At 36.5% G+C, this 14,032-nt stretch overlaps 1 protein-coding gene and 1 long non-coding RNA gene across 4 annotated transcripts in view; one reads left to right on the forward strand and one right to left on the reverse strand.

Annotated features, from left to right (window-relative positions):
• The window catches only part of CDH23 (cadherin related 23), an 818,455-nt gene that overhangs the window by 734,840 nt on the left and 69,583 nt on the right, over positions 1-14,032 (reverse strand). The window lies entirely within an intron of this gene.
• The window catches only part of LOC142662851 (uncharacterized), a 32,017-nt gene continuing 20,716 nt past the window's right edge, over positions 2,732-14,032 (forward strand). Inside the window, exon 1 of the long non-coding RNA XR_012851016.1 lies at positions 2,732-2,844. This is a non-coding gene — a long non-coding RNA (uncharacterized LOC142662851). The remainder of the gene's footprint in view (positions 2,845-14,032) is intronic.

The following is a 14,032-nucleotide window of genomic DNA, read 5'->3' on the forward strand; positions in this document are numbered from 1 at the left end:
ACATGCGTTTACTAGAGGCATGTTATGTAATATGTACCTCACATATGATTAATGAAGGATTATGGAGGCCCAATTAGTTCCTACTGAGAAAAACAATAACTGTCTTAGGTAACAGGTAACATGAAACTTCATAGAAAACTTGATATACACTTCTACAACAGATGGTGAGCTCACAGTATTGTAACTAATCTAGGCGTACCTGGATATGTTAATTCTATAGTTCCCATCTCAGATTATTGAGAACAAAATCATCTACGTATCTGCTGCAATTTCATGTATAAAAGTCACATTTTTCTTCTCATAGTAACATCTTCACAAGCATTTTGCATACCTCAAAACTTTTAGCAAGTATATTGTAGTAGAACATTTTATGTGGTATATTTTTGAGATAGACAAGGGTAGTCTGATCGGAGAAAATATCTAAATATCTCCCCCCCCCCCCCCCCTATTTATTTTTTTCATGATTTTTTTTGTCTCTGTTTTTCTTTGAGATTATATTAAAAGGTCTCTAAATTTCCATAATGCAGCGACATCTTTGTAATCCTGACCTCAATTACTGTGTGTACCTAGCCTTAGTTAGGTCTATAATGTTTTTTTACCAGTTTCCTAGGCATTGACCCTTGTACTATCCTGTACCTCCACAAACGTTGGCCCTAACCCCTTCACTAGCCTAGACCACCAAAGATGCTGCCTTTAATCCCTTAACTAGCGTTGCTGACCATTAACTCTTTAACCCATGTAAACAGCTTAGTATTTAACCTTCAAGTAATTTTAATTCATCAATATTGACCTATAAAAAAAGTTATAGAGGTTGTTTAAATAGTCAGGTGATATAGTAATGATAAATCATCTGTGTCATGAACAAATACACAGTAAACAGTGAGGTCCCTGTTCTTCCCAAACCTCTGTCCCTACCTACTTGTACGACCCGACCTAAACGACGGCGCACAACTGGGCGGCGTTCCCTATACTGGTACAAGTGAGACTGACAAACGGATAAGACAGAGACAGTACGAAATAACAAAGGGTCACCTGGGAAGTACACGGAGGGAGAGGCAGGGCAATTGCGCCGCTGACAAATACGACCTTACTACAGGCAATGTTTATCACAGTTATTGCACTGCTGTGTGATTGCTTGTGGGCACCTCTTTGCAGTGGATGTGGCTTAAGCACCAGAACTCAATAATTGGGATAGGTGTCCACATAATTCAAGATTCTGATTACCCCAAAAAATTACTAAGTAAGCAGCCAATGAAAGACGTCGTTCAGCAATTGTCAGCTTATTATAATATAAATTATCACAGAAACCAGTAAAGCAACATTGCTCTATTATGCATGTAGGTTCCATGTAACAGAACATTGTACTACACCTACATTTTCCATTTAACCTTTACCGGAGCTAACATGAATTTTCTAGTAATTGTATAAGAAATGTAAAACTTTTCACAAGTCAATCCAGGAATAAAAATATCAAGCATTTTGTACTTTCAATGCCACGTATGCTCTATTGATACATACAATTTTGATTGACTTGAGTGATCACATTTTTAATTGTCGTCAATCATACAAACATACATGAGGCTATATTGGAGGTTAGGAAAAAGATTAACAATATGGCTATTTTTTAATAGTATGTGGCAAGTATTTAAATCACTAGATTCATGAAATATTTGTGAATGAACACAAATAATTGTTGTGCCTAAATGTACTTTTAGGTGGTACAAGCGTGAGTTAAATAAAAATTCCACAGACTGCACGACTGGAAAATACATAGATAACTTTCCATCCAGTACTCGGTACAAGAAAAGACTTACGTGCTCCCATGAGGAAAACAAACTAATTACGTCCTTGTGACTTACACGGATTTCAGTTTTAGGTTTGTTCCGCTGAGGAACATTTCTAAGATATAAATATGTGAGATCTGACCTGTTGACTTCCCTCTGGGGACTTCCTTTACTCATCCAAAGAAGGACCAATGACTAAGTGTATACTAGGGTGAAAAAAACACCAGTAAGATTTTTTATTTAATTACCAGGATCCCAGCAAGTGGATCACACAGCAAGACTAAATTGCTTACCTACAAGGGTTCTAAAATAAAAAGGAAACCTATACAGAAAAACACGTCACAGTAGTTAATCATCAACAATATTTGAAATTGAATTGGCCATTAGCCAAAGACAAATATTTTTGTTATGAGAATGTGACAAAAAAACAAAGTAAAAATTTAAATCTAGAAATTACAGATCATTTTATTTATGCAGTATATCATTTTATACTATCAGAAAATATATCCTTTAGGTTCCCTTGTATGAAGTTTTATTAATATATCAATGGTTTCAGACTAATGGCAGCAATTTGAGTGCCCACTTAGAAATATTGTGCAGGAAAGGTAAATATATAGGTATATAAATGCCTCACCCACTTATATAGATTGTCCAATACTAGGCCCTAGTGGGAAACCTAGACTAGCAAACAAAATTTTTAAAGAATACGATCATTAAAAAAAAATTACAATAATTTATTAGGCAGTTGTAGTGTAGAATGAAATGTTGAATCTAACCTGCACATTTTAGGTCTTTTTCCTTCCCTCTACTGATTTTTGGAAATATACCTTTTCTCTATCCATGCTTCTGAGTAGGCAGGCTATTCCTGCTGTGATGCAAAAGCTTTGCTCTGACTAATCAGACGTCTCATTCCGTTTCACATTCCGTTTCACAAACATGGAGCCAGAGAGACTGCAGCTGCATCTCCCTCCTCCCTGTCAAGTATTTACTGTTTTACAGTAGATGGATTTTGTTTTAGACTAACGAGGTTTGTGACATTTACAGGGAGCCTGCAGGCAGGGTGAGTACTGTGAGCTGCTACAAGGTTAGGAAGATGCCACTTTCCCCTGATAAATTATTCTAAAACGTTTGATTTATAAAAAAAAGAGATACTATAATGATGATATGTATGTGTAAGTCTCTTCCTATTCATATCAGTGTATAATTTTCCACTAGATCAGCAAGCAACTTGCTATGATGCAAGTAATTATTGCAAAGCAGAAGAGAGATTGTAGGACATGATATTGGGCCACTTGGACAGTGACCAATATCCAGGACTATAATACTGTTTCTGGGATACATAGGAGCTATGCCTAGAAAGGCAGGCTATGCTCTTATTTATAATGTATCATCTCAAAAAGGTCAATTCTATATGTTATTTAAAGGTTAATTTTGAAGGGGTTTTACATCTTAGGCCCCTTGCACATCTCATTTGGAAAGGTGTAGGTTATTGAAAAGTTAAGAATATGTATAAGTTACCAAAAGTATGCAAAAATGCATCTAGAAAAAAAAACGAGTCATCATTAATTACTGTTTAAAGTTCACGGCTGGGAAAAAAAAATATGGCGTATGTTTGCCTTTGTTGCCCCATTGACTTCCATTATTAAAAAAATATATACAGAAAAAAATATATAAACTCAATATCTTCATATCACATTGCCACGGTTCCTGTCGGCTAACATTTCTGTTCTTCTTAACCCATAACACATTAAAGACTGATTAGTGATCTGATAATTAAAAGATCTGGACATATTTCTACCCATTTTTTTTTAAACAGAGACTACTTGAAATCTGTGAGTAACATACATATCAATATGTCACAAAATGTGACACACTTGTGACATGTACAGCTACATTTAGAAAAGAGCTGCAGACCCCATAATTACACAATTAACAAAATCAGCAAGGAAGTCATGTTGCAGGATTAATCTATGTAAACAGGAAGATTATTCCACACTAGCAGAACAATCAGAGCAGTCGCTGTATATGTAACATTACAATCTAAAACACTATCTAATTGATGACAACACAACTCTGCGGGATACTCCAGATGGTTCCTTAATGCTAGTAGTGCGATGCGGAAAAAACAGAGCAATGTAGTAATGTGTGATAACCAATGATACGGTAAGGCATATTAGCGAAAACCAACCCCTGCTGCAAAAAAATAATAAGTAAATATAAAAAGGGGGAAAGGGAAACTAAAGTTTAACAAGAATATGAATAATCTTGCCAAAATTCCAGATTTTTGTTTCTTAAATCAAAATTAAGATTTAACTTCATAAAATAGTAAGTATTATTGATAGGAGGGATTGATCTGTTGCCAATGGATTTTCAACTTTTTAGTATGGATTTTCCTAGTTAAAATATTATACATCGGTCTGATCCTTGTCCTGCAAAGTAGACATTGGGGTCGATGTGTCAAAACTGGTACAAAGGAAAAAAGTGGAGAAGTTGCCCATGGCAGCTAATCAGGTCGCTGTTTTTAATTTCCAAATAGATTCTGAAAAAGGAGGTGAAAACTGATTGGTTGCAACAGGCAGCTACTACACTGTACAACAGTTTGGTAAAAATGCGCCTGCCTGATTTTTGACCGTTCATTGGGAAAAAATATTTTCCAGGAAAATCATTTTATCGAGGGAAATACTTTATTATCTTAGACAATTGTATCATTACCCACAAACTACTCATTAATGGCTAGTTCAGACAGAGTTTTTTGGCGCTGTTTTTGACACAGAAACCATGCCAAAAAATGGCCGAAATCGCCTCTTATTTATTTTAATGGGAGGCGGAGGCGTTTTTTCCCGCGAGTGGAGAAAAACGCTCGTGGGTAAAAGAAGTGACGTGCTCTTTCTTCCCACGTTTTCGTATTGGACCTCTCATTGAAATCTATGGGAGGCAAAGAAAACATTTTCCGCTGCATTTTATGCCTGCGGTGCTCAATGACCATAGCCGAAAAATGCCTGTGAAAAACGTAACCTGTGAAGACTACTCGTAGAGGCAAGTTTTAGAAGATGTGCCATCGTAGAACTATAGGTCTCAGGAGGAAGTTGCACCATTTGGACTTTATTTTAATGCCTAACTGCATACGTGCTGGGGAAAGCATTATTCTGTAAGGACATTCAACTGGATTGTCGTTCCAGAAATCGGTATGTTTTTTAATTGTTTTGTTTTTTTGTATTTACACTTCAATACATGAGTATTGCAGTTTATTGTACAAGTGATAAAAGTGGGACTTCCATTTTTTTAAAATAAGTTCAATAAAAGTTTGGAAAAATATATAAAAAAAACATTAAAAGTTTTAAAAAAACACCCTTATGCCATTTATGTAAAATAATGTAAACATCAAGAAAATAACCATAATTGGTATTGGCACAACCGTAACACTCCATAATATTAAAATATAACGCTGTAAAAAAAAACAGAACACATAATTGCTGTTTTTTGGTCACGTTGACTCCAGAAAAATTGGATTAAAAGTGTTTAGAAAGTCATATGTACCCCAAAATGGAACAAATAAAAACTATAACTCGCCCTCATAAAATATGCCCTTACACAGCTCCATCAACGGAAAAATAAAAAAAGTTATGCATCTAAGAATAGGACGGATTGAAAAATGTCGTAAAACATAAAAATACTATATAAATTTGGTATTGCCGTAGTCACATTAACCCGCAGTTAAAGTTAACATGTAACCGTATAATCAAAATCCCAAAAATAGAGGAATTGCAGTTTTTTTTATATTTAAATTCTTCTCCACAAAATTTGAAACATTTTTCAATACATTATATGGTACATTAAATTGTGCCACTAAAAATACAACTTGCCTTGCAAAAAACAAGCCCTCATACGGCTACGTCGACAAGAAAATAAAAAAAGTTGCTGCAGCAGGAAAGTGTTACCCTTAGTGATAAACCAGATACTCTGCTATTTTCTAGCATTTCCTGATGAAGACGCCGGTCCGGCGTTGAAACGCGTAGCATCTGTTTTACTACTATTCAATAAATTATTATTTAATTCACCAAGCAGCGCCTTAAAATGCAGTTTTTTACTATTTTTATCAATCCTGATAACAGTAAGAGTATCTTAAAATAGGAGAGCAGAAAATCCATGATGACTTTCACCTTGCAGCTTTGCTCTGCCAGCGAATTACAATTCCAAAATATAGATAGTAGTTAACAGTGGAATCCTAATGAATATTCAAGATGACCAAAGGAAATCATTGCCTGGCTGCTATGCTCTCTTTGGATTACTCTTGCCTGTAACATGAGTAATGCACAATATTATGCAAGTCCCTATTATTTTATGTAAGAAATCTTTAAAACAGGACTAAAATTTCAAGAGTACTGCACAAAAAAAACAATACCATAAAAAATAAAACGTAACATTCTCCATCACACACAGATGGGGAAAAAAAAAATCTGAGAATCGCCCAAGACAAACTACAATTACTAAGAGTGAAGCATTTAAAAGTCCCATCTCTTTATAATAAGGGTCACTGTGCATGTCTTCCATAGAGATAGAGTATTTCCTGCTGTAGAGACTTTTATGGGACACTTATTGTCATTTTATTTTCTGTGGTGTCATCTGGGGGAAGGTACCAGGACAATTACTATTCATAGGCCTATATTACCATATGTCATCCTTCACCCATTTCTGTCATTTTATTGCATGTTTATGTTCTACGACTACTGGACCATACACTTAATGTGGAAGATAAAAGCAGAACAATGCATTTTAATGTGGCTTTTCTTCCCACATACTAGCTTCACTTCACTCTTGACTAAGGCTATTTATTTCACAATACGAACAGGAGTCCCAGGAATGGCTAATGAATGCTATAATATTGTAAAAAATGATTCAGATATGGCATCTAATAACATCATTAAACAGTATTTTGACAAAAATTCTCATGTTTGAAGAGCACATCAGGACGCCGCTAATTATTGTGCTTTCCATATATTAATCAGTAGAAAATAACAGTATTCTTAACCCCTTAACGCATTATCACGTAACTGTACGTGAGAAGGGTTAAGGGGAAGTATGGAGCGGGCTCACGGACTGAGCTCGCTCCATACACCACGGGTGACAGCTGTGTTACACAGCCGACACCTCACTGCAACGGGCGAAACCAAAGTTCACTTTGATTCCACCCGTTTAACACCTTAAATGTCGCGGTCAATCGCGACCGCAGGAATTTAAAGTGTTAGAATCAGAGGGGCGCCCCCTCAAATAAGCCATCGCGTCGCCCTGCGGCACGATCGGCTGGTAAACACAGTTGTTATGGCAGCCTGGGAAGCTAACAAAGGCCCCCAGGTCTGCCATATTTGTACTCCTTTGAAGCCCAGCCCTGCCTATTGCAGTATATCATGCAAGCAATCCAAAGATCGCTGCTTCAAGTCCCCTAGGGGGACTAATAAAAATAGTAAAAAAACTGATAAATAAAGGGGTTTTTTTATGTTCCAAAAACAATAAAAGTATTAAAAGTTCAAAGAACCCCCCTTTTCAAAAAATTTTCCTAAATCAATATTAAAAAAATAAAAGTTAACATAACTGGTATCGCCACATCCGTAAAAGTCCAAACTATCACATCATAGCATTGTATAATTCGCTTGGTGAATGCCGTAAAATAATAAAAATAAATTATATATATATATATATATAAAACACGCAAAATGCTGTTTTTTTGGTCACCTTAGCGTTTTTAAAAAATTAAATAAAAAAGTGATCAAAATGTTGCATATACCCCAAAATGATATCGGTGAAAACTACAGCTCGCCGTGCAACATTTAAGCCCTCACATCGCTAAATTGATGGAAAAATTAGAAAGTTATGGCTCTCAGAATATGGCAACACGAAAGATTTTTTTAATTTTGCAAATAGTTTTATTTTTTTAAAAGTGGTAAAACATAAAACAAAACATATAAAATTTGGTATCACCGTAATCGTAACCTGTAGAATACCCATAAACCCACATTAAACCTGTAGAATAAGGTGAATATTCAGGTCGCTGTTTTTTGCCCATTTCACACAACAAATAAAAAATGTTCAGCTTCCCAGTACATTATGCACTACAATAAATGGTGCCATGATAAACTACAACTTGTCCCGCAAAAAACAAGCCCTCATATGGTTTTACAGGCGGAATAATATTTTTTTTTTTATAGCTTTTGGAAGGTGGGGAGGAAAAAACAAAGGTGAAAATCCGAAAAATGGCTGAGGAGGGAAGGGGTTAAAGAAATGAAAGCAATGCTCATTATGTCACCCAATATTACGAGGAACGAGTCCTTATTTGAGAGAAGACTTGTCCACATAGCCACCATGGTACTTCACAAAAAGTATTCTGAGTGGTTTAGAGGGCATCTTGTGCCATTTTTATATTTGCAGCATGCCATATCTGTCACAGATTTCTGCTAGATTTACCACGGATTTCACTCATTGCAAAGCAAAGTATGAAATTTGCATGTAAAACATGCACATTTTACTGGCATTAGAAATATTGGACTGCAAACGTCTTGCTCCATTTTATGAAGTTGCTAGGAACAGAAATTAGTAACTCTAAACCAAAGCTGGCAGTCATGGCTTCAACCCCTCTCTTTAAGCCAAAGTGGCAGTGGCTATCGGGTGCACCCAGTCCGTTCCTGTGGTCCGTTCACGAAGGGATATTCTTTTGAATTGCTGCATGTAATACTAAGTTTCCCCTATTAGAGGGTGTTTCAGAGAAAATGAGCAGTTGACAGCAACTTTTTGATATCCTTGTGTATATTTCGCATTTAATCAACTTCCTAAACTGCAATAGAGCTCATTTTCACTGCATTCAATCTCATTACCTGTACTATTGAAATGGGATAGAGGCAAAATAAATGCTAATAGATCAAACTCGTCATATCATACCTTTGTAAATGAAGCACTAAAGTCAACACCATAGATAGTATTTTCATCTGAGCGGTTATACCATCCAGATCAAAACAAATTGATTTAGAGAAACTATAGAGATTAGACAGATTCTAACGATTGTTCAGACCAGATTTGGATTCCTTATCCCCAACTTTAGCCATAAGGCACAAATTTATCTTATATTTTTTTTGCACAAATCATGTCATGTTAAGTTCTGCACTATGATTTGTTTATTGACTTCATATAACCCACCTTTCAAATCAAAATGGTTAAATTTCCACCCTTTAAGAATACTTAATTTAGCAACCATCTCTACCAGATAGTAGTTGATTAACCTGTCATGTGGCCTCATATTCACATCTGTACAACAGTGAATGTAATTGGCAAAAGCTGTCACTGAAGCTTCAGTCTTTAGACTCAGTGATAGGAACACCCCTTAGACTCATTAACGCTGTAAGTAAAAAAAAAAGTAACATTTTCTGAAGAAAAAGCTAGCTCAAAATGTTGTAAACTACAGCAGCAAATAGTCGGAAGTTGTAATCTAGATCTTAGTGATATTATTTGTAAATATGAGTTATAAAATAGAGATTTTTGATGGCATACAATTATATATTAATTTTAGCTGCAACTTAGACTAAAACTCAGGGATTTCTCAATTACATTAGATTTACTTTATAATCTAATTTTATGGACACGGATAATGTAAGTAACAAAATTGCAACTACAAATCATAAAATAATGGTTGAAGGGGAAAGACAAGAAATTAAGTCATGAAACATGGATGACCAATTACAAACATGCTCCTCTAATATCAGTTGTAAATTATTTAGCCATTGCACGTTACACAGAATGTAATCTTTTTAAAGATGTTGTCATTTTTATGTCTACTAAATTCTTTAATTTAATCTTGGTCAATTCCCCATTTTAAAGGATTGAAGCCTTTGTTCTCCTCCATCCCTTACATAGTCTCCCAAATTTATAACGCAGGTCAGGCCCAGGGCTTGCTTGATCACTTTCTCAGCATAATAGCCTAGGGTAAGTAAATCATGCTATTGTCAAATGGCCTACATGTTCAGCTAATGACTTGAAAAACACAGTGCCATTCATGCAGTTCCATCAGGCTCATGGTGAACAATCATCTCTTCCTACATCTGCCCCTTCTCCATTCCACAATTAATTATATCTGGTCCAAAACAGCGGAGATGATGAAACGGTCTCTGGCAATCTTTCTGGAAACGGAGATGAGATTCATCTCAAACCCTTTCTTTTTTTTACATTTTTATTAAATGTTTTGTTCACAAGAAAAAAAGAAAAAACCTACAAAAGCAAGCAATATTACACGTCACATTGAGCGCTTTGCAGAGTCAAATAAAAGAAAAGAAAGGAAAAGGAAGTATAAAAGGGGTAAATAAAAGTAGGCCCATTCAGGCCAAATCATACATAGTAAAAATCTTCATTGAAACGTATGCATTACAAAATTTGTAACACAGTACAATGACCGAGAAGACACTAACTATATACCATAACAGAAACCATCTAAGATGTCAGCATATATCCCAAAATTGTAGAACCCCTAAGCAAATTTACAAAAAACGTTCCAAGTTGCCTGATCCTTAAAAAGGCATTTCTGGAGTGCGAGTTCCAATGAGACATCTCTTTAAATCTATATATTTGATCTACTTTGACTATCCACTGAGCCACATAAGGAGTGCTGTCCGATAGCCAGTGTAACGGGACTAACAAACGAGCAACAACCATTAATATCCTAAATAATGCAGACGGGGTTACTCGTGAAGGGCAGAGGGGAAAGAGAGCAATGCCAGTCCAGGGGACATAGGGATGGAGCAGCCACAAACGTCATTACAACAATTAAAGATCTCACCCCATCACAGCTCTACCACGCTACAGGACGACCATAAATGAAGGAAAGTGCCTCTCTCTGCTTTAAAGCATCCCAATGAGTAGAGGAAAACACACACGTTTTATCAGGTGTTTTATACTATCAGGACATTATCTAATAGCTATTCTCCTGATTTTAATGCATCTAGATGCTCTATGGGGAGAAATTAGAATCAGATATCTCAATTTCAGAGAATTTTTTCTCTAGATCTCTTTCCCATAATCTTATGAAATACGGGGTATGAGAAGGATCCGAAGAAGAAGACAATTTCTTATAAATCATAGATATTGATTTAAGTGGGGTTTGGCTCTGAGACAATAGGCCTTCAAACCAATTGATGGGTCTATGAAAGGAGGGGGACTTGCAGCACGCCAGAGCAGAAGTCTTAATATATGCAATCAAAGGGGTGTGACTATTAGAGATGTTTAAAGTAGATATTAAAGTGGAGTGATCTATCAGACGGCTATTTACATCTAGAAGCTGGGTTAAGAGAATCGAGGAGGTATGCTATCTCTTAAAGCTGCAGGGGCTGCTCCAACTAAGTCTCGGATCTGAAGTAACGGAGAGGGCAGCGAGCCTGCATGCCTGGTGTCTCCAGGAATCTCTACCAAACATATAGAGCGTAGCTCTAGTTAAAGGGTTAAAGGGAGTGCTTTCAGCAATATGAATCCTATCCTGCAAGATAAGAGTTCGCAGAGGGACTCTGGACATCTTGTTTTCAAGAGCTACCCAAAGATTGCATTGGGAAGCTCGTATCCAATCTACAATTCGAGCTAAATGAATAGCATGATAGTACAGTTCTGGATCAGGCAAGCCAATGCCTCCATGAGGTTTCTGGCGAGACAATATAGATCTTGAAATACGAGCCCTCTTCCCTTGCCAAATGAACTTAGGGAATATCTTATTCATATTTAGAAAGTAAGATCTGGGGACAGGGATAGGCAAAGTTTGCATTAAATAAGTGAGTTTAGGAATTACATACAGTTAGGTCCAGAATTATTTGGACAGTGACACAATCTTCATGATTTGGGCTTTGCATGCCACCACATTGGATTTGGAATGAAACAACTGAAGTTTAGACTTTCAGGTTTAATTCAAGGGGTTGAACAAAAATATCCTGTGAAACTTTTAGGAATTGCCACCATTTTTCTACACCGCCTCCTCATTTCAGGGGCTCAAAAGTAATTGGACAACTTAACTTTACCATAAATAAAATGAATTTTTATTACTTTGTAGAGAATCCTTTGCAGGGAATGACTGCCTGAAGTCTGGAACCCAGGGATATCACCAAATGCTGGAACAATGCAAGTAGAAAGAAAAAAGCCGCACTAACCCAGTCTGACGCAGAAAATTCTTTAATGCTTGTAAAAAAGTTGTAGGGGGAAGGCGAAAACAGTGTTAGGCAACAGCCGTTTCGCGTACAACGCTTTCTCAAACCCTCACCAAACGCTGGGTTTCCTCCTTTGTGATGCTTTGCCAGACCTTTACTGCAGCCGTCTTCAGTTGTTGCTTGTTTGAGGGTCTTTCTGCCTTAAGTTTTGTCTTAAGCATGTGAGATGCAGCTCGATTGGGTTGAGATCTGTTGATTGACTTGGCCATTGCAGAATATTCCACTTCTTTGCCTTATAAAACTCCTGGGTTGCTTTTGCAGTATGTTTTGGGTCATTGTCCATCTGTACTGTGAAGCGATGTCCAATCAACCTTTCTGCATTTGGTTGAATTTGAGCAGAAAGTATATCCCTGAACACTTCAGAATTCATCCGGCTGCTTCTGTCTTCAGTCACATCATCAATAAACACTAGTGACCCAGTGCTTTTGGCAGCCATGCATGCCTATACCATTACACTGCCTCCAAGACAACATGTCCAGACCTTTTGGAGTTCACGAGATCACCAGTGCACTCTTTTTTCCCCCAGAATGTACCAAACTGTTGATTTGGCCACTCCTAACATTTGTGCGCTCTCTGATGGATTTCTTAATTTTTTTCAGCCTAATGATGGGCTGTTTCACTTGCATTGAAAGCTCCTTTGACCTCATGTTGTGGGTTCACAGCAACAGCTTCCAAATACAAATGCCCCACCTGGAATCAACTCCAGACCTTTTACCTGCATAATTGATGATGGATTAACGTGGGAATAGCCCATGCAGCCCATTAAATAGCTTTTGAGATAATTGTCCAATTACTTTCGGTCCCTTGAAAAAAAGGCAGCTACAAATTAAAGAGATGTAATTTCTAAACCCTTCCTCAAATTAGGATGTGAATACCCTCAAATTGAAGCTGGGAGTCTGCACTTTAAGCCCATATTAATTATATAACTGTATATTCAAAATGTTTTGGTAAACAGCCAAAATGCCAAAACTTGTCACTGTCCAAATAATTCTGGACCTAACTGTGTATATATATATATATATATATATATATATATATATACACACACTAAGAACCTCCCTATTATAAGTAGATTTAGCGGTAATGCATATTTATTTATATTTAGTGGTTTAGGTTGCATTGGTGTTCGCAGTGAGCTGTCGCCATTCTTTGTCTGATATATATATATATACATATAGATAAAGAAAATCTTGCAGCACTCCAATAAGCAAAATCGTGAAGTTTATTCAATCCACATCAAACAAAGGTGCAACGTTTCTGTCCTACAATAGGACCTTTATATAAAAAAAATTACAAGTGTTTTTCTTTTCACATTTTTAGTGATTTGTCTGCTCATAATAAAAATTAAAAACATGGAATTAAACTAAACTAGAAAATGCCTGGAGAGATCAGCTCCATTTTTTTAAAGTGGTTTTGCACGACACGTGTTTTTTGCCGCGTTTGTTTTAAGCTATCTCTTCAACAGAAAGATGGAATAACTGCGAGCGTTTTTCCCTTCGTGACTGCGCATGCATGACATGCGCAGCACGAATACTAATGCTTCCAATGCTTCTGACAGCTCCACAATGGTGATTGCAGCACATGTTTTGTGTTTACATTGGAGCAGGATCCTTATTCTCGGTGAGTCCCTCAAGTGTAGTGATATCTACACATGTGCACGATCCTATCTAATTATATACAATTTAAAGATTGTTAAACTATATAACTTTCTGTAATGTATTATGTTATGTATTACAGTCCTGTTGTGATAGTATCTTTTTAACACATTCCTCACTCATTTAATGTTGCATATATGAATTCACTATGTACCTTTTGGCAACCTTATATGTGTTGTTGCATTTTATTGGCACTACTTTTTTATAACATTGGTTCTCCTATAAATGTGTGGTCATGACATGAATCTGTTCACTTGAGAAAGGCTCCTGTGTTGAGCTGAAACGACGTGTGTGTGTGTGTATATGGACCAATAAAGCACCTTTTTCTACCTTGCTTATACCTTGGAGTGCTGCCTGATTTTTGGATTCT

This window comes from Rhinoderma darwinii, chromosome 11 (assembly GCF_050947455.1).
Source record: "Rhinoderma darwinii isolate aRhiDar2 chromosome 11, aRhiDar2.hap1, whole genome shotgun sequence".
Classification (NCBI taxonomy): domain Eukaryota; kingdom Metazoa; phylum Chordata; class Amphibia; order Anura; family Rhinodermatidae; genus Rhinoderma; species Rhinoderma darwinii.